At 42.8% G+C, this 25211-nt stretch overlaps 1 long non-coding RNA gene across 2 annotated transcripts in view; it reads left to right on the forward strand.

Moving 5' to 3' along the window:
* LOC137534088 (uncharacterized) overlaps positions 1-25211 on the forward strand; it is a 202793-nt gene that overhangs the window by 176269 nt on the left and 1313 nt on the right. The window contains exons 2-3 of one of the 2 annotated variants that reach the window (XR_011024305.1): positions 8139-8221; positions 17484-17557. This is a non-coding gene — a long non-coding RNA (uncharacterized lncRNA). Of the gene's footprint in view, positions 1-8138; positions 8222-17483; positions 17558-25211 lie in introns of those variants that run through there. The other variant, XR_011024306.1, reaches the window with a different exon arrangement.

Consider the following 25211-nt stretch of genomic DNA (forward strand, 5'->3'; position numbering starts at 1 on the left):
ATCAGGTTCTTGGAGAGAAAGAAGCTGGGGAGAGGAGCTTGGATTTTGGCTTGGCAGAACATCAAGCCTCCTTGACTTAGTGAAATCTCTCTTGGGTGCTGCTTTTCTGTCACTTTCTTTGCTTCTTTGATTGTTTAGAAAGACTAAGGACCTGTTTCCACTATCGCGGTTTCCGCCGCGATTCCGCAGAGTTTCCCAGCACATGAATCGCACGGGGAAACTCTGCCATAGGTGATGATGGCGCCGCGGTGGAATCGCTTGCGGGATCGATTCGGCCGGAACCCTCCGCAGAATTCGTGGCGGAGGCTGCGAATCCCATAGCCGTGCATGGCACGGCTCATGGGATTCGCCTGCGAGACGCACGCCGCACTAGTGGAAACGAGCCCTTATAGACAGATTCAGTGCAGATTCAGGGCAAACAGAGGCAGTTTAAAAAAAAAGTGCACATCTAAAGGGAAGTTGGGGATGCCTCTTTTATTGTAACGCTGTTTTTGCACAGAGAAAATGTATCAACTTAGGCAGCTTCTCGTGTTACCGCGAGCTTAGTTTCGGGAAATCCCCGAACTTCTATCACAACTGTAAACATTTTTATGAATTATAAAGATATTTAAGTGCGGCGCTCTACACCTGTCAGTGCACAATAACCAGCTCACGACCTAAAACAGATAAAGGCTCCCTGCACACTGCAAATCCGTTTTCCGATTCCGATTCCGATTCCGTTTCCGATTCCGTTTCCGATTTTCCTTGAATACATTCAACAGAAAAACGGATCAAAAAACGCAGCATGCAGTTAAGATTAAAAATCTGAATCGGAATCGGATGTAAAAACAGATTAAAAAGCGGAATCGGAATCTGAAATGCATGCAGTATGCAAGAGGCCTAAGTCCCGATTTGCACAAAAGTCCATGCACCACTGCCCTGAACAGTGAATGAACTTGAATCTGCCAAAATCCTCTATTCCGTTTCAATATTGGCATGCAGTTATTACATTGGTAGGTATCCCTCTCACCAGATTGGTAGGCTGATTAATTATAGTCAGCATATACAGCGTTATACAACAGTTGTGGCCCCTCGTGTCCAGCCTCTTCCTCCTAATTGTAGCTCAGAGACAAGAAGCAATATATAGCGTAATACTGTATAGGGACCACATATCATAAGTCCTCCACCAAAAGTGATAGCACCAGCCGTGTCAGAGATCGTAGATAGCACCACCACTCTGTGTATCCACAAACAGTAGAATTTAAAGCTCACTAAATACAATGGCTGACCATGACAGTTCAGCAATCAAGTATTCCACCAGACTTCCCATTCGTAATCAGCAGCCTTCTCCCTTCATAAACTCAAATGAGAAGTATCATAGCGTAACTCCTATATTGGTGAGCTTTGAATTCTACTGTTTGTGGATACACAGAGTGGTGGTGCTATCTACGATCTCTGGCACGGGCTGGTGCTATCACTTTTGGTGGAGGACTTATGATATGTGGTCCCTATACAGTATTACACTATCTATTACTGTACTTCTTGTCTCTGAGCTACAATTAGGAGGAAGAGGCTGGACACGAGGGGCCACAACTGTTGTTTAACGCTGTATATGCTGACTATAATTAATCAGCCTACCAATCTGGTGAGAGTGATACCTACCAATGTAATAACTGCATGCCAATATTGAAACGGAATAGAGGATTTCGGCAGATTCAAGTTAATTCACTGTTCAGGGCAGTGGTGCATGGACTTTTGTGCAAATCGGGACTTTATCTGTTTTTGGTCGTGAGCTGGTTATTGTGCACTGACAGGTGTAAAGCACCGCACTTAAATATCTTTATTGTTGTTTAGGGTGTGTATACCCACCCAGTTGTGCGGTGATCCACGTGTCAGTTTTATGATTTAATTCTGGGTTTACAGTTGGGTTTTATTATATGCTCTAGTTATTTGTGACAAAGGTGTTAAGAGGAGCGCATACACCACATTGGTGATTTTATTTTTATGAATTAGCACACAAAAGTCTAAAATACCGAATGCAGTATTTTCCTGACAAAATGTTTTCCCTGCACAGCCTTTTATGAACTGACCCCAAAGTGTGAACATATCACCTAGGAGAAAACTCAGAAGACATTCATTGCATATGGTCCTATGTCTTTATGCTAATACAATAGCTTAACATTAGAATTATTTTTCATTCCACCCTGAAATGTTGATGTTAAAAATGTTCTATGACTGCCTACCATAATTTACTGTCTTTGCCCCCTTTAAAAAGATCAAATAAAAGGTATTCACTAATATTTTCTCTACACATGCACAATAACTGTTAACTGTAGAATAATGTAGTGCATATGATTAAAATACAGTGACCCTCTTTAACATCACACATGACATACATCATTCCGTCCATCTCGCCAACCCATCTCAGGATTAGGGATGATTAGGGATGATCAATGAGATGCAATTTTTTTCAGAGTTGATGCAAGTGTTGTTAGAAAACCTTTCGGTATCTACCATCTATGTATCCAGATGGTAGCAAAATGCTCAATAAAATGTTGAAATCTTCAGCTGGAATACCTTTGGAAATGATCTCTAGTTGCGGTCTGCAAATGCCTATTCTGGATGCTACTTCTCTAGGCGTCATCTTAAATAAAGGACCAAGGACACTTTTGCACATCTCCACTCTCTCAGACACTGCTCTAAATCTTTTACGAGAATATTGCTGTGGTGGAAACAAAGTATCTTCTTGACCATTATCACTGTCAGTTGACGATTCGGTCTTCCCTGTATCACTGTCTGATGGTGATAAAAACTGTAACTTTTTCTTATTCCCTTTACATCTAAGAGGTTATACATCTTCAAACACAAAGTTATGAGTTCTATGTAAGCATTTCTAACATCAGAAATAAGCTCATTGAGGTGTTCCTGCTCCAGAAGAAATAATTCTCTTATAAGAGGGATCTCTTGTCGAGTAAAAGGTGCAGTTGCATATAGCAAAGGTCCAGTAAAAAAAGGCATTGGCAATTTCTCAAAAATATTGTCATCAAAAAGTTTGTCAACTTCTGACATTTCCATGTCTAATGCAAAACCTGGATCTTTTGGTGGCAGTGACATGATCAGTATAGTGTCCTCATTTCTTATAATTGTCAGCGGTGTATATATATATATATATATATATATATATATATATATATATATATATATATATATATATATATATATGTAGTGCTATCTTCATCTGGGTAGCGTACTTTAATATATCCATTTTTTCCCTCTAAGTCTTCTATAGACTGTAGCTTGAGTGCTTTCCTTAATAGCTCTGTTGCTTCATCTTTTAATTCATAAGGAGCTGTTACTTCTGTACTTTGTTTAATGTATTCGAGGAGCAATATCCCCATTTTGTATGGCTGTATACCTTTTTATCCCCTTGTCGACAAGTAAACTGTAGTCTATGCTTCCACTTACAGAAAGTATATTTTTTCAATTTCAAAAGAAAACCATCTAACGTTGGGCGCCAACTGTTAGAAAACCTTTCAGGATCTACCTCTGTAAGATCACTAACTCAGTAAAAGGTAGAACTTTTACAGCGTTGCGATCAAAAATATCGGGTATAGTGGAGTTCCTTCCCTCTACAACAGTAAAAGTTATAGATGATGGTTTTTTCTTGGAATAATCTCAAAGCACTCAGTTTGGATTTTTATATAAATTTGTATTTTTCAAAAAGCAATATATTTACAGCGGAAAAATATGAATCTTCAAGATGATCAAAGTTCACAGTTCCATGAAATAACTTTATCATGCAGATAATGAATTGTAGATCTAAGGTTGGTTAATGTTGCCTATTTCTGTGTATCTCTAGTAGTTGCTGAGAGAAAAAATATTCAAAAATAAGGCTCATAAAAAATGCTAACTTTCAATGCTTAATGGCCTTAGCTAAATATTCAATGCTAAGAATGCTAAGAATCACCAGAATATAATATAAATAAGGCATACCTCTCCTCAATTATGTAGAAGGTCTCACCCCAAGGTAGCTGTTGTCGAGATGTGTAAAACCTGCCCATCCTACCTCCTTTTTTATACCCAATTTTCAAAATGGCTGAAAAATCGGAATTTCCCACTGACGTATTTTTCATATCTTGGAAAGTTTTGTGCGTCATTCAATGTATCTTATTTACAAAATCTGACATTTAACTAATAAGGGTGATAAATTAATTAATTGGGTACATACGCAGGTAGACATCTTGACTACGTTATGACCTCCCGATAAGAGAAATGTCATGAGACACTGGGTCTCCAGGATTAAAAACATCTCCCATATCTATGTTCCATGCTTTATTTACTTATTATGACATCTGTGTCTTAATTGGCCTGAGGTATGCCCATTTCTTTCTGAAATGCTGTCGGCCATCTTGGCCCACCAAAATACATAGGCCTGTAACCAACAGTATTCAGACTTACGGTACATGAATACTTATTTAAACACTATACTATCCTTAAAGAGTAATCAAATATTATATATACTGATCAGAAATCTAAATAATTTCATTCTATAATTCTTTTTTTTTTTTGAAGAAATCATTAATTTTATAACTTATAAAAGATTACAAAAAAACACCAGATGGCAGTGTACTATTATGCATTAAACTTATAATTAAAAATGCTTTATCTGTCTGATATTTTATAAAAGTCAAAATGACCTACCATAACATAATGTCTGCTGTCATCACTAATTTCAACATAAGATATTGTTCCCAAAACAAAGAAAAACATGGCAACCTTGGTCTGTCTAGAATTGCTATCTAAGTCTCCATAAAAGTAAAAACAAATATTTTCTGAGCATTTTACTATTTTGCACTTGTTTAAGGATTAACTCTATCTGGCATACAACTGACACTAATTCTTGAAAAGTATACATATCAGGCTTATTTGAATCATCATAGTTAACTAAAAAATAATATAGAAGACAGGGTTTTAGTGTGGTTATAACAGAAATCTGACAGTGTATGCAAATTTTTATGCAAATGTATGCAGTTTGAAAATGGACAAATCAATTTGAATCTCGGTTTAAACTGATCAGTTCTTCTTCAAACTGCATATTTTGCATAAACATTTACATAAATTTGCATGAACTCTGAAAATTTTGCATCAAATTGATCATCCCTACTCAGGATACTTCTGAGCTCCATAATATCAACGGTAACGCAGAATGTTAGTAATGACTGACACCAATGACATCACAGCATTGAACATGATGATTTCCAATAGCATCACTCATAATAAGCACCATATTATCACTGGGGGAGTTATTTTATCAATGCAAAGTATCTGTGAAGAAACGCGGAAAAGCCACCGCATGGACGCAAGATGAGGCGTCTGTTTCCGCGTCTGGCATAGAGGAACACGGAGAAACGGTTTGTACGCATAGGCCTGCCTCGCTCAGTAAGGTGGGACGCGGAGGAAACGCCGCTCGCTCGGACAGCGTGGCGGCGGATTCCGCATCCCATATAGCAACTACATTACAACACATGACTGGTGTGGCTGGGACTGATAGTCCACACTGGTTTAGGAGGACGCGTGCGCGCGTAGAGAGGCAGGGCTTTTATGGCAGTCAGAGGAAGGTCAGCTGACCAGGCCGGTCAGCTGACATTTACAGCATCGTTCATTGGTCCAGCAATTAAGGGAGGTGCTGGAGAGCACTGAAGTATATATACTGGGTGCTGGTCATTCACTGGTTGTCTGCCGTTGCGATCACTACGTGGTAGCACTCAGACCTTGTCTGTATCTGTGTACTAGCATAGTTTCCAAAGGTGTTGACGGCCAAGGATCTCACACCTTAGCATTAGGAATTTGAACTGTATTATCTGTTATGACCTTCTGCTTGCCTGACCATTCCTTTGAACTCTGATTCTGTACCTTGCTACTTCTGATCACCTGTTGCCAAACTCTGCTCATTCCTGGACTCTGTATTTGCCTCCTGATTCTGTACCTTGCTACTTCTGATACTCCGTTACCAAACTCTTCCTGTCCATTGGATTCCGTATCTGTCACCTGAATTTGTACCTCATCTGTCTGTGTGTTACAACCTGGCTTGCCCGACCTCGAGAACTGGCCTTGCTGTTAGAGGCAGTTCCCAGACCTGTTAGTGACACCCTCTCTGGTGTCACTCACACTCTGTCCTTCCTACTCTCAGCCTAGCTCCTCCCTCGGGAGAGTCTAGGCCTACGGAAGGAACATTCCTCTGTGTGTTCTCTAAGTATTTCTGTTGCTCAGGTGTCCAGAGGTTAGTGTATATATCTGATTATCGGTGATACTGCAGATTATCTATAATCGGGTATATTCTTCATTTTCGGTGATACTGCAGTTCACCGGTAATCAGACCCTCTCTGTGTTACACCGATCGTTACAGTATCACTGCTTTATCACAGGAACCATCCCTCTGTTATAAGGGCACAGGGAGTGGAACATGTCATGTATAAGGACTACCTATCATACTGCCCAGTCTCAAGGCTCATCCCCCATAATTCACGACACCAGGCTGTGAAACAACAGAGCAACATCATGTCACTTCCGCAATTTAGGAAATAAGACAGATCCCTCTCCTTATTCAAACCACTCTATCCCATAGTATTTCATTTTTATCCTCCAAGCCTCCCACTTCAGTAGATGAAGGTATCAATTTCCACCTGTCCTTCTTTTCTGTACGCAGCCTATAGTCTGTACCCATGATTGCGGTAGGTTATATTTACAGTTCACAAAATTGTCAGCCACTGTTTGTTCCAATGGATTCCTAATACTGATGAAAGACTTGTGGATGCCACTTGCTATTTAAATTTTTGTAAAGTTTGCACAAAGTGTTCAGCCAGTTGTGTGTGATCTTGTATTAGTCATGGAGAGAATCCGAAGACATAACAACAAAAGTTGTTTATTGTGATGCCTTTAAAGACTAACTGTACAAGATTTCTTTGTAAACATTCAAAATGTTAAGTTCAGGCATGTTTCAGAGCTGGGTCAGAACCATACTAGCATACAGCTGTGCAGCAGACTTATATCTTGTTAGAACCATCATTTGTACACAGGGCCGGGCCGAGGCAGAGGCGAGAGAGGCTCCAGCCTCAGGGCGCAGGGTAGGAGGGGCGCACAACTTACTCAGCTATCAATCCCCTATTGTGTTTGCAGCAGAGAGAAAGAAGAAAAGGGTATACATGGCAGTGACTGCAAGTCAGTTAACTATTATCTGACTAAAGGTGTTGGGGGCCCTGGGTGCCTCTTAAGCCGCAGCTACACGTGTAGATGCGGCAGCGATCTGGCGGCTCGATTAGCCGCCGGATCGCATCTTCCGCGTCCCCGCACGTGCCCGCCGCGTCCCCGCTCGCTGCGCGTGCGCCGGATTCGATTCCCCGCTCGTCCCCGCAGGCGCCGCTTATCTTCCACTCGATTCCCTGCCATTGTCCCCTCGCGGGAAGCGAGCAGGGAATCGGCGGAAGCACGATCCGTCCTGTCGGATCTTATCAATCGAGCAGCATCAGCGGCTGGATTGATAAGCCACATCGCGGCCGCATCTACGCGTGTAGATGCGGCTTAAGTCTAATAGCAATCAGTGTGTGGCGGCTGAGGTGGGAGGGATGGAGGGGCACTTTGGTGTCTCAGCCTTGGGTGCTGGAGGAGCTTGTCCCGGCTCTGTTTGTACATGTGGTAGAGCGACTAGAATGGGGCATCACTGCTCTGTTGTGAGGGACAGAGCAGCAAAAAAATAAATTAAAAAAATGAATAATGACAGCATGGTTCTGATCCAGTTCTGAAACATGCCTGAAGAAACTTAAAGTTTCAAGAGCTTGCAAAGAAATCTTGTACCGATAGTCATTAAAGGTATCACCTAAACAACTTTTGTTGTTATGTCTTCGGATTCATAAAGTGTAAGAATCCATGTAATTGTAATGCGTTCCTCTGAGGTTGAATGCATGTTAAATATATTGTGGCAGCCTGCAGTGCTTGGCTTTTTCATAGTCTCACTCAGCAGTCACTTTCAATAACTAGCTGCAATGTCTTATGTCTGTGTATAATCACGAGCATAAGAATCCGCAACTAGGATTTCTAAGATATTTCCATTCAAAGCATACTTGGATTGGTTATTTCTTTATTTTTATTTTATTTTTTTGTAGAAAAATCTAAGGTTCACGTTTATAAGTGAAAATAAAGGCTTGGTGGTGTTGTGGTACTTTCATGCCTCTCCTGCAACAGAAAAGTAAGTGTGCTCATACTTGTGCTATATGGAGCATTTAAAATGTAAATAAAAAAGGCTTTGAGGAGTGTTAACTATTTCCCCTGGTATTTAAATTATTCCAATCTAATTAAAGCTATTAAAATACAGTTAATTAAAATTTTGAAATTGTTTTCTTTTGCACTGATCACAGACTCGCCATCAGCTGTTTAATTCCTATTAAAAAAACATCACGCTTTGCTGTGCCCATAAAACCAGGAACCAAACATTTCTTTCTCTGGGATATTCCTGTAAAAAAAGATCAGATTAGAGTAAATCTGAGAATCTAGGAGAATTCATGCAAATGTCGACACATACAAGCAATAACTTTATCTACCTTTCGGGATATAAATGCTTAAATGCAGATCATGCTTGAAAGAATGTTTTGCTTTTGATACTGTAACCTGGCATATGTATTCTTCAAGAGACATAAGTATACGTAACGTGTATTGCTAACAATGGATGATTGACAACGCTGAATATCTTTGGGGATCATCAAAGTTATGTTTTGCAGTTATGAAAGAATTACATACTTTTAAAAATGTAGAACCCCAGTATTTATAAATGAACATACATATATCCAGGCACATCGCCTTTAGTTAGGACATTAAATAAATTATTAGGGAAAGGGAGGTGCTGAAGGGGGTGTGGCTAGAAACAGCAAAAAACAATTAACCCTTCGCACACTCACATGCAAATGTTCAAACAAATGCATTCACAGATTTACTCCTCCAGGCACAACTGTTATCCCTACAGCTAAATTAAAAGCCAGGGTTTTAGTTCACAGAAGAATGCATTCTTATGCTTAGTCACCAATACTGCGTAGAAGTACCCAGGTAAACATAGGTGTCCTAACTCTGGCCCTGTAACATGCATAGTGCAGACATGCAAACACATTCATTGCATCAAACCTATCAATGGATTAGGAGCACACATCCTAACTTCCTCTCCTGGGAAAGACAGTGCATCTTACCAATCGCACAAGTGAGCTAACGTTATGTGTCTATGTGCACCATGCGCATACACCAGCATAAGCTGTCTGCATGCTGACAAACATACAGGGGAAGGGGGGAGTGCACCGAATTGGACCCTAGCCACAGGGGTCAATGATAAGAATAAACATACATATATCCAGGCACATCGCCTTTAGTTAGGACATTAAATAAATTATTAGGGAAAGGGAGGTGCTGAAGGGGGTGTGGCTAGAAACAGCAAAAAACAATTAACCCTTCGCACACTCACATGCAAATGTTCAAACAAATGCATTCACAGATTTACTCCTCCAGGCACAACTGTTATCCCTACAGCTATATAGTATTTATAAATGAGGATTAAAATGTCAATCATCGGGTCACATTGCTAACCATTAAAAAAATAATAAAAAAAATGCTGCCATCAGGGGCATAAGTAGAAGTCACTGGACCTCCCCCTTTGGATGCCCCCTCACTGCACAGGTTAGCTGAGAACTAATGTTATTCAAGTGGCTGGTGCACACCTGAATATGTTTTTCTCCATGCAGATAAAAGCATACAGCAATGAAGCACTGCAGACATTTTCTCTATCAATTACATTAACTTATGTGATAAAATGTGCATGTTTTAACACATACAGGTACACATGGTCTGCAGAAAATGCATACAATACTTTAATAAAATTTTGAATAAAAAAAAAATGACAATAACAAAAAAAACCATAAATAGTTACCTAAGGGTATGAACCTTTTTAATATGCATGTTGTAACGATCTTAAATTCCTACGGTGAGTCCCGTGGCTTCTGCCGTGGTGCTCATTTGCGTGGTCTGTCATCCTCCAGTGGCATCCCCGGCACCCCTGCAGGGGTGAATCAGCACACGCGTGCGCAGTGCACTTAGGAGGACGCGCGCGGGGCAGAACAGCCTTTACAGGCTGAGGGGGAGTATCTGATGTGATGTCAGCTGTGAGGACATCAGCTGAAACTTTTTGGTAGGAGGTGCTGTCAATTCCGGGGGCAGGCTTATGCTCTGCATTTTGGATACTTAAAGAGACACTGAAGCGAAAAAAAAAATATGATATAATGAATTGGTTGTGTACTATGAATAATTACTAGAAGATTAGCAGCAAAGAAAATATTCTCATACTTTTATTTTCAGGTATATAGTGTTTTTTCTAACATTGCATTATTCTATAATATGTGCAGATTACACAACACTCAGCATTCAAAATGATTCTTTCAGAGCAGTCTGTGAAGTAATGACCTCTCCTCTAACAGAGGAAAAGTAAACAGTTCACTTACAGTTGAGATAATAAAAGTCAGATAACAGCCCTCTCCACGACTAAGTTAGTCAGAGAGCTTAATGGCTTGTTTGCATAGAGATAACAACTGGAGTTTCTCAACTCTTCCTGTACTGGAAATAATTAGACTGATGTATCTGATCTTAATGTTTTATTTCTTAGCTGTACTACACATACAAATCATAATATCATCATTTTTTTTTCGCTTCAGTGTCTCTTTAAGGCCAGAGAGTTCACTTGCTCTTTGACCTTGATACTAATCAGTTTGCTGGTTCATGGCCCTTAGCTAGTGAGAGTTTGAGAGCTACATTTCATATATTGCGCATCAGCACGATATACAGTGGGTTGCAAAAGTATTCGGCCCTCTTGAAGTTTTCCACATTTTGTCACATTACTGCCACAAACATGCATCAATTTTATTGGAATTCCACATGAAAGACCAACACAAAGTGGTGTACATGTGAGAAGTGGATCGAAAATGTGAGAAGTGGATCGAAATATTTACAAATAAATAACTGCAAAGTGGGGTGTGCATAATTGATCGGCCCCCTGAGTCAATACTTTGTGGAACCACCTTTGTCTGCAATTACAGCTGCCAGTCTTTTAAGGTATGTCTCTACCAGCTTTGCACATCTAGAGACTGAAATCCTTGCCCATTCTTCTTTGCAAAACAGCTCCAGCTCAGTCAGATTAGATGGACAGCATTTGTAAACAGCAGTTTTCAGATCTTGCCACAGATTCTCAATTGGATTTAGATCAGGACTTTGACTGGGCCATTCTAACACATGGATATGTTTTGTTTTAAACCATTCCATTGTTGCCCTGGCTTTAAGTTTAGGATCCTTGTCCTGCTGGAAGGTGAACCTCCACCCCAGTCTCAAGTCTTTTGCAGTCTCCAAGAGGTTTTCTTCCAAGTTTGCCCTGTATTTGGCTCCATCCATCTTCCCATCAACTCTGACCATCTTCCCTGTCCCTGCTGAAGAGATGCACCCCCAGAGCATTATGCTGCCACCACCATATTTGACAGTGGGGATGGTGTGTTCAGAGTGATGTGCAGTGTTAGTTTTCTGCCACACATAGCGTTTCGCATTTTGGCCAAAAAGTTCCATTTTGGTCTCATCTGACCAGAGCACCTTTTTCCACATGGTTGCTGTGTCCCCCACATGGCTTGTGGCAAACTGCAAACGGGACTTCTTATGCTTTCTGTTAACAACGGCTTTCTTCTTGCCACTCTTCCATAAAGGCCAACTTTGTACATTGCATGACTAATAGTTGTCCTATGGACAGAGCCTCCCACCTGAGCTGTAGATCTCTGCAGCTCGTCCAGAGTCACCATGGGCCTCTTGACTGCATTTCTGATCAGCGCTCTCCTTGTTCGGCCTGTGAGTTTAGGTGGATGGCCTTGTCTTGGTAGGTTTACAGTTGTGCCATACTCCTTCCATTTCTGAATAATGGCTTGAACAGTGCTCCTTTGGATGTTCAAGGCTTTGGAAATCTTTTTGTAGCCTAAGCCTGCTTTAAATTTCTCAATAACGTGATCCCTGACCTGTCTTGGACCTGTCTTGTGTGTTCTTTGGACTTCACGGTGTATTCTCTTAGACAACCTCTGAGGCCCTCACAGAGCAGCTGTATTTGTACTGACATTAGATTACACACAGGTGCACTCTATTTAGTCATTAGCACTCATAAGGCAATGTCTATAGGCAACTGACTGCACACAATTATGCACACACCACTTTGCAGTTATTTATTTGTAAAAAATGTTTGGAATCGTGTATGATTTTCGTTCCACTTCTCATGTGTACACCACTTTGTATTGGTCTTTCATGTGGAATTCCAATAAAATTGATTCATGTTTGTGGCAGTAATATGACAAAATGTGGAAAACTTCAAGGGGGCCGAATACTTTTGCAACCCACTGTATATATGTACTCTAGTCAGTCAGTATTGTATTATTTTTAGTTTTGTATATTGATCTGTGTACCGACCTTTGCCTGTCTATTGACCTCGTATCTGCCTAGCCCTTTGTATGACTGCCATCTGATATCCGTGTACCGACCTTTGCCTGTTTATTGACCTCGTATCTGCCTAGCCCCTTTGTACTATTGCCATCTGATTTCTGTGTATGACTCGGCCTGTCCCTGACTTTGCTACTGTTTGATCCTTCCAATACAACTGACATCTGACTTATGTGTATGACTCTGCCTTTTTTTTGACAACGATTTTGCCTAGCCCTTCTGTACTTCAGTCATCTGCTCACGTGTACGACCTCGGCCTGTTTCAGACTATACTTTTCTCACTAATACTGTGATTTACACTTGTGACGTCAGATCTCTTCACGTATCAGCGTGATATTATCAATGCCCTTAATATGGCTGAGCTGCAAAATCAGATTTTGACACTCGCAGGGGCTGTCAATCATCTCACTGAGCAGGTTTCCACTCAGCAGACGCAGTTGACTCAACTGTCTAACACGCTCGCTCAGATGAATCTTTCTGCTAATGCCAATAATCAGCAGGTTTACTCCAAGTGCTCCTATTCCACCTTTCATTAAGCCCAAAATGCCTTTACCAGAGAAATTTACGGGCTCACGATCCGATTTTAGTAACTTTCGGAATCGTTGTATGTCCTACTTTGAAGTCAGATCTAGATCTTCTGGAACTGAATCACAGAAGATTACCTTGATTAAGACCTTACTTCAGGGTGATTCTCAAACCTGGGCCTATGGTTTGAGTCCTGATCATGAAGCTCTCACCTCTGTTAAGTTTTTTTCGATGCCATGGCAACCATTTATGCCGATCCTGATATCTCAGCCACGGCTGCTCGCAAATTAAGAGACCTCCGTCAGGGTCGTCATACTGTCAAAGAGTATGCTGCTGAGTTTAGGAGATGGTCTGTTTCTGTTAAATGGGGTGGGGCAGCACTCCTAGACCAAGTTTTGTTTGGCTTAGCTGATTCTGTGAATGATGTTCTAGTGGGTCATACTGAACCCAGGAATTTAGAGGATGCTATCTCCTTGGCTATAAGGGTAGATAGACGGATTAGGCATCGATGTCAGGGTAGGGCCTATTCTGCCCCAGGAAACATTAGGCCAAGCAGCTCTTCTTCCACTTCTAGTGAAGAGCCCATGCAACTGGGGTTTTCTAAACTCTCCCCTGCTGAGAAACTCAGGAGAAGACAGGAAGGTCTTTGTATGTATTGTGGTGGGAAAGGTCATTATGCACAGTCTTGTTCTGCAAAGAAGGCTCTGGAAAACTCCAGTGCCTAGGTGAAGTAGGGGAACTTTACTTGGGCGAGCAATTGCTTCCCTTTAAAATAAAAAAAAGATTATCAATTACTATTCAGTGGGGCGATAAGTCTTTCCATTCTGACGCTGTTATTGATTCCGGGGCAGCTGGTAACTTAATTGATTCAGTCCTTGCCACTGATTTGGGTATTCCTGCCGTGTCTTTGCAGAGCAAACTTCATGTCACTGCCATTGATGATACTCCTTTGCAGACTAAACAACCTATCTCCCTCTCAGGACATGGAAAAGAAACTTCTCCCCCCCACGGGGCCCCCTGTGGTTTCTGGGTCCCCCTGCGGCTGCATCCCTAGCAGGGTCTATTGTTACACCCCTGGCTGCCATCCTATTTATAAAGATAAGATGAAGCACATTGCTAGTGCTGCATTGCATCAACTCTCAAGAATTTCTTTGTCACCTTTTAAGTGGTAATGAACAGTATTCATGTCTATGGGGCCACAGGGTTGCTTTCAATTGCCTAAAACTACTTCAAAACAGCTTCAAAATCCAATTTTATCCAATGACAAGGAGAAAATGTGCTTTAAAAAGTGGAACTTGATTGGATAAGTACTGTAGAGAAGAATTTGGAAGCACTTATAGAAATAGAAAACAATGAACAGCGACACCATGAGCCCTCTATATTGTGGTATGTTCATATGAAAGATGATCAAAAGAATAATATAACTGAATATCCTCACAAACCACTGCAAGCCCAAGTGGAGAAAGCTCATCCCCACTTGGGGATGTGAGTCCTGGGTAGTGGGTGTGATCCAGTTGCACTCCAGAAAAACAACAAGGTTTTAAAGAGAGTCTGAAGCGAGAATAAATCTCGCTTCAGACCTCATAGATAGCAGGGGCACGTGGCTTAACGGGGGTCCCTGATCCCCCAAATCCCCTCCGTAATGCGGGGGAGCGCTTCCTGGTTGGGGCAGGGCTAACCGCCGCAGCCCTGCCCCACGCGCGTCTGTCAGCGCGTATCTCCGCCTCTCCCCCGCCCCTCTCAGTCTTCCTTCACTGAGAGGGGCGGGGGAGAGGCGGCGATGCGCCGCTGACAGACGCGACTGGAGGCAGGGCTGCAGCCGTTAGCCCTGCCTCCAGGAGCGACCAAGTCTGCGACCAAGTGTCGCAGTGGGGGGTTTGGGGGTGAAGGGACCCCCGTTTAGCGGCGCTATAGTGGCGGTTTAGCAGAGGCACACGTGCCCCTGCTAACTATGAGCTCTGAAGCGAGATTTATTCTCGCTTCAGAGTCTCTTTAAGTGGATAAAATATGCATCATTAGATATCGCTCCCCCAACTGGGATAAGAAACTTACAATTTGGTGAAGGTGCCCAAAAAGTATAACATGATTAAAAAACCCTTTAAAAAGGTAGATATTGGCTTACCTTAAAGTGAACCTCCAGACTAAAAATTTACTCAGCAGCACTGAAAAGGCTTGGTGTTTCTTTAACAGTTTCACAGCATCAGAACTTTGTTTTTCTTACCCAAGCCTCATTTTTAGCTGCACAGAAGAAAACTGCCTGGGCATTTTTCCCCTGATGCTGTGCAAAGCATAATGGGATTTATTATGTTGTTCTCATTCTGCTGTTTTGGCACAAATTCTTTTTTTTTTAATTTTGAATTTGAGATTTGAAGCCCAGCAAGCGCAGCTGGGGTGGGGTTGATCAGGACACAGGACAGTTGGAACTGTGTCTCATGCTCCCTGTCACCTCCTTTCAACCAAAAAGATGGCTGCCCCCATGAAATCACAAACATTTGCCTGTTCTTTTAAAACAGTGTGGGTAAGAGATTATATTACCTATCTGTTTTAATTAACATAATTTATGTAACTTAATGACAGTATGTTTGCTTTGGCTGAAATTCCTTTTTAACCCTTTCAGGACCGGACCTCTAACCCCCCTCAAGGACCAGGCACTTTTTTCATGGGAGAGAGGGATGCACGTTTGGCGGGGGGGGGGGGGGGGGGGGGTGTCAGGCAGCCAGATCCTGTTGCTAGGCTTTCTGGGCTGTGTCCCCCTTTGTGGCCAGGTGTCCACCCGTTCAGCAGCAGCTTTGACTCACCTTCCAGGCTCCAGAAATGAGCCACTGCAGACACCACCGCTCTCTCTGACATCCCCGCTTGTACTGATGTTAAGTCCTGGGTCGTGGCTTGATGACGTCATCAAGTTGCGGCCCGGGACTTACATCACAACGAGCAGAGATGCCGGCAAGAGCGGTGGTGAGCGCCGATCGTCGTGGGAATGGCAGGGAGGTGAGGGGATCCTCTTCTTTCCCCCTTACCACCGCAGCTGTCAAAGTGATCACTACGATCCGCCGGCGAACGTAGTGATCATGTGATCAGCAGTCATACGCGATGGCTGCTGATCACTGAGGGGAGATGCCAGTTGTCTTATGACAGCTTAATCTCCCCTCTCCGGTGCGCACAATCGCGTTGGGATGGTTCGTTAGCGCGGACATTGAATCAACATCCAGTCAGGACGGCAGCACCACCTGCTGGACGTAGATTCAACCTACGTCGGCCCCCAAAAGGTTAAGATGACAACACCGATTAGGAAAAAGACAAAATAATTTATTTTGCATCAAAGATGATGCATTTCACGGGTAACAACCCACTTTTTGAGGTCAACATACAGTGTCTAAAGCTATGTACCCATGTCAGGATTTTCCTAATGATTTCCCAGACGACCGATGATTTTTTTGAGCGCCGAGCGGTCGTTTCCACGATACTGCTACGTGGGTACTGTCACACGAACGTTGCTTAGCGTCACGCCGCCGCAACGACAGTCATGGTAGATTGGATTGCTAAGATCCCCGTCAACTCCTGCACAAAGTACCGCGAACACTTGAAGTCTTGTTTGCTCCCAACATGTAGCGTCACGTGACAGTGTGCATACCCGTCAGCAAGAAGACTTGTCGCTTGATGACGGTCATGAAGGGGACGTCGCAGGACCTGTCGGCCGGGGAGTATGAAGCTTAAGAATTTTGTACAAGAATGCTTGCTAAAAGCATGCTAAAATAGAGTACATTGTCCATTATAACAATTGTACTAACCATAACCAAAATTTGTATGGGTTTCTAAAAATAACTTAATACATTTTTTTTAAAAAAGATTTTCCTATGTATTAAAAACTGTAATGCCGAGACTCGGGCTGCAGCTCCGACTTCTGGGTCTCGGCAAACTGCTGATATCACTGGAATGCAGGAGACCTCTCAGCTCTCAGTGGATAGGCGGAGGACACGTTCTCAATACGCGCTCCGCAGATGTAAACAGTAACTCTCACGTTACATGCATGTCAGCTGACCAGCTGACACGCTGGATCACTATTATTTGTTTTCAATTCTGCTTGTGTTTGATTGGTTAGTCCTTATATTTAAACTTGGTGAGCGCCCCCAGTCATCGCCCGTGATAGCATTAGCTTTGGCTTGTTGCTGGGTTGCGTTCACCGCTATTGGATTCCTGTTACCAACTATTTGCCTTGTACCTTGACCACGTTTAACCTGTGCTGGATTCCTGTTGCTGACGACTGCCTTGTATCCTGACCACGTTTATCTCTGCTGGATTTCCTGTTGCCAACCTTGCTCTTGTACCTGGACTACGCTTTGCCTTGATGCTGGATTGACCTTCTGCTTAGGACTAGGATTTGCATGAACTCTGCCTGGACTGACCTCGGCTTGCTTTGTCTACGTTATCTCTAGGAAGTGCCTATCGAGACTACCTTGCTACACACCAGGATCTCCTGACACTGCTGTCATCTGATTGATTCGTCTGGATAGTCTCATCCACTAGGCCGGCCGCAGGTGAATATCATATATATGCTTGTATACACTGTGCACATTTGCATTGCCAGAGTTATCAGGTTCTGTTTGGTGGATTACTCTCTGTCAGTCTGTATGCTACATCTACCTGCAGGGTGTATTGTAGTATTGTGTTAGGTAGGAGTTTGCGCAGGTGTTACGGGCTGGGCTATAGGTCAGTCACATGGGCATACAGCCTGAACTATCGTCATTGACCAGACAAGCCTGACAAAAAATATTGTTAAAATATGATGTCATAAACTAAACAATATTGTAATGAATACTTTTGCAATTTAGCATCAAACATTGTTTATAAAACCATAATCCCTCATAAATACTCATAGATTGGAAGAGTATTTCTGAGTGATTTAAAGTTTTATAAACAACTAGGCATTAAGCCCACTTGTGTAAAACAGACGCTAGGGCTCAGCCGCGACCCCCCTCACCACCACCTTGTCCAGCATGCAAGCTGCGCTCCCCGCTGCGCGCACGGCCGCACTCCCCTTGCACCCGTCCTCCTGCTCTCCAACATCTGCCCACGTGCCACACATGCACAGTGACGCAAACGCATGGACACAGGGACAGGAGAGGACACAGGGACAGAGAGCTTTTATTATAGAGGATGTTTGATGCTGCATTGGAGAAGTATATAATGATATATAAAATATAGGTAGAAGGCTGTGCATCCCTGACCCAATACTGTACAATTGAATGGTTAATCGCTGTGGCGCACACCCCCCCCCCCCCCCCTGGACTAAAATGTACGCCCGCATCCAAACAGTGCAATACTGGTCTATGGAGAAATTTTAGCTTCCATCATAGTTTTGCATGCAAAAATATAATATACTGGACATCTGCACCAACGTTGAGGTAAATCTCCAGAGCAGATGTCCTAACACTAAACTGACCTAAGTTAAAAGCAAATGTCTTTACCCTGGCAGCGGCTATGCTAAAATGTGTAACTTACATTCAATACAGACAGCAGAAAACAGAGCAAGCGCTCACCAACATGGGCTACAACTGAATGACTCATCACCTCATATGCACCGCTTATATAGCTCAAATGCACACTCAGCAATCAGACAGATGCAAAACATATGCAAAACTAAATACTTACCATGCAAAACAGGATAGCACAATGGGTGCTGCTAGCCTGGTAGTTACAGAACTGTGGAAACAAAATATAGGTAGAAGGCTGCGCATCCTTCTACCTATATTTTGTTTCCACAGTTCTGTAACTACCAGGCTAGCAGCACCTATTGTGCTATCCTGTTTTGCATGGTAAGTATTTAGTTTTGCATATGTTTTGCATCTGTCTGATTGCTGAGTGTGCATTTGAGCTATATAAGCGGTGCATATGAGGTGATGAGTCATTCAGTTGTAGCCCATGTTAGTGAGCGCTTGCTCTGTTTTCTGCTGTCTGTATTGAATGTAAGTTACACATTTTAGCATAGCCGCTGCCAGGGTAAAGACATTTGCTTTTAACTTAGGTCAGTTTAGTGTTAGGACATCTGCTCTGGAGATTTACCTCAACGTTGGTGCAGATGTCCAGTATATTATATTTTTGCATGCAAAACTATGATGTAAGCTAAAATTTCTCCATAGACCAGTATTGCATTGTTTGGATGCGGGCGTACATTTTAGTCCAGGGGGGGCGGTGTGCGCCACATCGATTAACCATTCAATTGTACAGTATTGGGTCAGGGATGCACAGCCTTCTACCTATATTTGTTTCCACAGTTCTGTAACTACCAGGCTAGCAGCACCCATTGTGCTATCCTGTTTTGCATGGTAAGTATTTAGTTTTGCATATGTTTTGCATCTGTCTGATTGCTGAGTGTGCATTTGAGCTATATAAGCGGTGCATATGAGGTGATGAGTCATTCAGTTGTAGCCCATGTTGGTGAGCGCTTGCTCTGTTTTCTGCTGTCTGTATTGAATGTAAGTTACACATTTTAGCATAGCCGCTGCCAGGGTAAAGACATTTGCTTTTAACTTAGGTCAGTTTAGTGTTAGGACATCTGCTCTGGAGATTTACCTCAACGTTGGTGCAGATGTCCAGTATATTATATTTTTGCATGCAAAACTATGATGGAAGCTAAAATTTCTCCATAGACCAGTATTGCATTGTTTGGATGCGGGCGTACATTTTAGTCCAGGGGGGGCGGTGTGCGCCACAGTGATTAACCATTCAATTGTACAGTATTGGGTCAGGGATGCGCAGCCTTCTACCTATATTTTGTTTCCACAGTTCTGTAACTACCAGGATAGCAGCACCCATTGTGCTATCCTGTTTTGCATGGTAAGTATTTAGTTTTGCATATGTTTTGCATCTGTCTGATTGCTGAGTGTGCATTTGAGCTATATAAGCGGTGCATATGAGGTGATGAGTCATTCAGTTGTAGCCCATGTTGGTGAGCGCTTGCCCTGTTTTCTGTTGTCTGTATTGAATGTAAGTTACACATTTTAGCATAGCCGCTGCCAGGGTAAAGACATTTGCTTTTAACTTAGGTCAGTTTAGTGTTAGGACATCTGCTCTGGAGATTTACCTCAACGTTGGTGCAGATGTCCAGTATATTATATTTTTGCATGCAAAACTATGATGGAAGCTAAAATTTCTCCATAGACCAGTATTGCACTGTTTGGATGCGGGCGTACATTTTAGTCCAGGGGGGGGCAGTGTGCGCCACATCGATTAACCATTCAATTGTACAGTATTGGGTCAGGGATGCGCAGCCTTCTACCTATATTTTGTTTCCACAGTTCTGTAACTACCAGGCTAGCAGCACCCATTGTGCTATCCTGTTTTGCATGGTAAGTATTTAGTTTTGCATATGTTTTGCATCTGTCTGATTGCTGAGTGTGCATTTCAGCTATATAAGCGGTGCATATGAGGTGATGAGTCATTCAGTTGTAGCCCATGTTGGTGAGCGCTTGCTCTGTTTTCTGCTGTCTGTATATAATGATATATTGTTTAGCTTATTATTTTAACAATGTTTCGAAAACATTCAAATTTTACTATGTTTACAATACATAAGAAAAACATTTTTCTATTATATTTTTAGAAATTAATTCATTTTGTGGATTGGTTAGTAATTGTTATAATGGACAATGTTCTCTATTTTAGCAGGTTATGAGCAATGAGCATTCTTGTACATAATTTTTAGGCACTGTATTTTGACCTGAAAAAGAGGGGTGTAGAGTAGACCAGGAAACCCGTTATCATATTAAAGAAAGTCAAAACTTAAGGTAGCCATACACTGGTCGATTTGCCATCAGATTCGAACAACAGATAGATCCCTCTCTGATCGAATCTGATCAGAGAGGGATCGTATGGCTGCCTTTACTGCAAACAGATTGTGAATCGATTTCAGCCTGAAACCGTTCACAATCTGTGGTGGTGGTGCTGCCGCCGCTCCCCCCCCCCGCATACATTACCTGCTCTGCCAGCGCGACTCCCCTGGTCTCCGCTGTCTTCTTCTCCGCTCTGATCTGTTCTCCGGGTCCGGCAGGCTTCACTTCTTCCTGTCTGGGGGAAGTTGAAACAGTAGAGCGCCCTCTACTGTGTAAACTTCCTCCCGGGACAGGAAGAAGTGAAGCCTGCTGGATCCAGAGCCCAGCATGGAGACGGAGCAGCAGAGACCAGGGGAGTCGCGCTGGAAAGGCAGGTAACGTATTGCAGCTGTATTGCGTCGGTCGTCGGGCACTCGAACGCCGCTACCGACGCGCTCCCTACCCGCGGGCGATCGACGGTAATTTCCCGCATGGAGCGATCGACGGGATCGATCTATTTCGGGACGAAATAGATCGAGATTTAGCGTTAATGATTTGACAGCAGATTCGATCCCAGTAATCGAATCTGCTGTCGATCGGCGTAGAATCGGCCTATTGTATGGCCAGCTTTACATTTTTAAATGGATTTTGATTGGATACATGTTATTTATAGAAGAGAAGATCATGAAACTGCTTACTTCAGAGCAGTAAGTTTGTTAATCCAAAAATGTGTACTAATTAATTAATCAAGCCCATAGGTTAGTACATTTCTTTTTTGTTGTGGGATATTGTCTGTAACGATAGGTGTCAGCAACCAGAGAGAGAATCTGATTCTTGGCAATCTGCAGTATCCCCAAGAATACAGATATACCTGATTATTGAGGATCTGCAGAATCGCCAATAATCAAATATGTCTAACCTCTAGACACCTGGGTGTGTAAGTGTTTTGGTGCAAAAGTAATCTTCGGACCACCGGGGTAGCAGGTGGTCCAATAAGTAGAGGAGACTCTACTGCAGTCAAGGACACCTGGAGGGGGAGTCCCTGACTGATAAGGAGCAGAGTCCCCTCTGTGGAGCTGGGGACCCCTGCGGGAAGGCTGGACACCCTGAGAGGGGGTGACAGCCAGAAGGTCAGACAGGCCGGGCCGGCAACAGAGTATCAGATATGCCAGGTACAAAATCAGAGATCAGAAGAATAGTCAGGAAAGCTACAGGTCATAACAGATATCGGAACAAGGCCTAGTCTGAGGTGTGAGGTCCGTGATCTCAACCACCCTGGAACTATGCTAGAGAATAACACAGATGATAAACAGTATTCCTAGTCTGGAGTGTGAGGGCCGTGATCTCAACACTCTGAAACTGACTTCCGGTTCCGGCGCCTGGTGAGATGGCTGTGTGAGCGGTGAACTTCGTCCTCCGCTGCCTCTATTCGGCTCCCTGCTGCGACTCAGCATCTCCCCGCTGACACGGCTTCGTATGGCTGAATTCCCGGAGACTGGCACAATCGAGAGGTACTTTTTGCGTACCCCCCGGGAACAGAAACAACCCCGCGCGAATGAAGATAAATCAGCCCGGGCACCTCCCAAGATGGTGGATCCTAATGTAGGAGATCGCGCTCCGGCGCTAACATAGGAGAGTAGCCATCATCCACAGATGGATTACAAAGCGCTGGCGAAGGAAATGGTGGAACTCCTCCGACCCGATCTCTCTCTGATGATATCGGAAGCTATAGGACTACATTTAACTGACATCAAAAAGGAGGTAACGGGGATAGTAAAAAGAGTGGCAGCGACAGAACAGCGGGTGAGCGACTTGGAAGATAAAGTTAAGGAAGCAGAGGGGCTGGCACAAACTACTACGAATAAGCAAGTTATTATCTTTGATAAACTGGATGACCTTGAGAATCGTTCCAGACGAAATAATTTAAGATTTATTGGTATACCGGAAACAGTGAAATCGACAGACTTAGCGGACATTTGCTCCACAGTATTTCCAAAGGCATTGGGTATAGATGCGCTGCTTAAGGTGGAACGAGCGCATCGAGTATGACCACTTCGCAACGATCGTAAGCTGCCTAGACCTGTAATCGCACGCTATTTAGACTATTCTGAGAAATCTGCTTTGATGAGAGCTTACAGAAATCAAAGGAAACTGGAATATCAAGGTCGAAAAATCCTTATATTTGCAGACGATTCAGCAGAGGTGAATAAGGCGCAAAAAGCGTTCAATCCAGTATGTCAGCTGTTAGTAAAGAACAAGATTCGTTTTGCATTGATCTATCCAGCTACCCTGCTTGTTTACGATGCCGATGGCAATGCCTCCTCGTTCATCTCTGTACAGGAAGTGGAGAACCATGTTAAAGCAATAGTGAATACTGATCCCCCTTTACTTCAGGCTCAGACCTCTGGAGAAATCCAGGATCAGGAAACATGCCACTCCCCAGAACCTCCTGCGCAGCACCTTAGTCAAACGTCAACAGATTGGGATGACTGATATCTACTAAGATCTTGATCAGTCCATTTTTGTTCCTACCTCTGTTTGGGATACCTGAACATTTTATAGGGGAGATGTTTATGCAAAAAATGACTGCTATTTCAAGTCTAATTTTTGGGAGTGCAAAATTTATCTGTTTTTTGAGACAAACAGTCAAGCCTTGGTATGAAACTCCTCCAACTTTACATTGAGCAAAATGGCGGCGGAGGATTTGCTCACTTATGCAGGGGGTAAACTCCTGTATTTAAAGTTCTGATTTGCCACCTTGTTAAGTGGCTATGCCTTGTTTTACTAGTACTGCTATGTTACAGCTTGTTAACTTGTTCTTGCCAGGAAAAAAGGAAGTCAGAAAATGGCATACATATCACTACTGAAGTGTTCCATTCTGGAATTACTATTTTGCTGCGGCTGATTGAGCAGGACCTATGTTGCTGGTTTAGCTGCTCTTTCTCCTGTAGCGTTAGGGTTAAGAAAGGGTGGGATAGGATAGTTCAATGTTGGGGTTTCGGTGTCCCTGTCACTTCTGATATTAAGATCCAGAATATATGTACATGCTCCCTTGGATGTCTCAATTTCATCCTTACTACTCCATTTAAATTGATGACTGCCGGGTGGACACAGCTGGGATGTCCCCGAGCATTAAACAAAATATATTACACATTATGGTTTACAACCTCTTTCAACCATCCCCCTTAATACCTTTAAATTAACCACATGGAATGTGCGAGGCCTCCGCACACCACAAAAACGTACGCAAGTATTAAGACACTTACATAAGATGAAGGATGATTGTGCGATTTTACAAGAAGCACATCTTAGGGAAGATGAAATTAAATGGATGTCAAAATGCTGGGTAGGTAGGGCAATAGGGTCTCCCTCCAATGGAAGAAGAGCTGGCGTTATCTTATTGCTTAGTAAAACATTTTCTGATAAAGTAACTTCATTTGAAGTTGATATGGTCAAGGGGCGATGGTTGAAGGTGGAACTCTTGATAGAAGAACAAATGTATAATATTTGGGGGATAAACGCCCCAAATACTGACAACGAGTCCTTTTATAGGGCCTTATCGAGCAAGACGCAGATGTCCCCTATGCATTCTAAGATCATTGTAGCTGGAGACTGCAATGCAGTTCCTTCAGTAGAAGAAGATAGAAAAATGGTATACTCGCGAGTGGATGTGACTGTGAGACAACAGGACAAACAACTCGAAATGTTCTTGGATGAAACAGGGCTAGTAGACATTTGGCGCCATTTACACCCTCTAGAACGAGACTTTACACATTTCTCTGGGGCACACTCATCACATTCTAGGATAGATTTAGTCTTGGTCTCCCCGAACCTTATAACTAAAGTCACTGCATCAGAAATTAAAGCAATGGTCATCTCTGACCACGCCCCGGTGCAGTCGCTTTTCCATTTAGGAACTGTAAAACGTACCTGGGAGGGCTGGAGGTTCCCTAATTATCTTTATGAGGACGAACAATTTGCATCAGCTCTGACGAATTGGTGGTAGGAATACTCAGAGGATGATCGGGCACATAGAAAAGACACTATTCTTTACTGGGAAACTGCAAAAGCCGTGTTGAGGGGTCGTATTATTGGGTATGTCAAATCTTATAAAAAAAAGGCCTTAGAAAACTATACTCAAAAATATGATAAAGCAAGATCTGCTTATCTTACGTATATACAACATCCTTCAGAGACTAATAGAGAGCACTGGATCCATGCAAAAAGGGAAAGCGATCTCTGGCTTGAGAGGTATGATAAAACCTTTAGATCTCATAGGGCTGCAAAATTTTTTAAGCTTGCAAATAAATCGGGTAAACTCCTTGCAAACCTAACTAAGTCTGGGTGGTCTCCTAG

The sequence above is a fragment of the Hyperolius riggenbachi genome, chromosome 10 (assembly GCF_040937935.1).
Source record: "Hyperolius riggenbachi isolate aHypRig1 chromosome 10, aHypRig1.pri, whole genome shotgun sequence".
NCBI lineage: Eukaryota > Metazoa > Chordata > Amphibia > Anura > Hyperoliidae > Hyperolius > Hyperolius riggenbachi.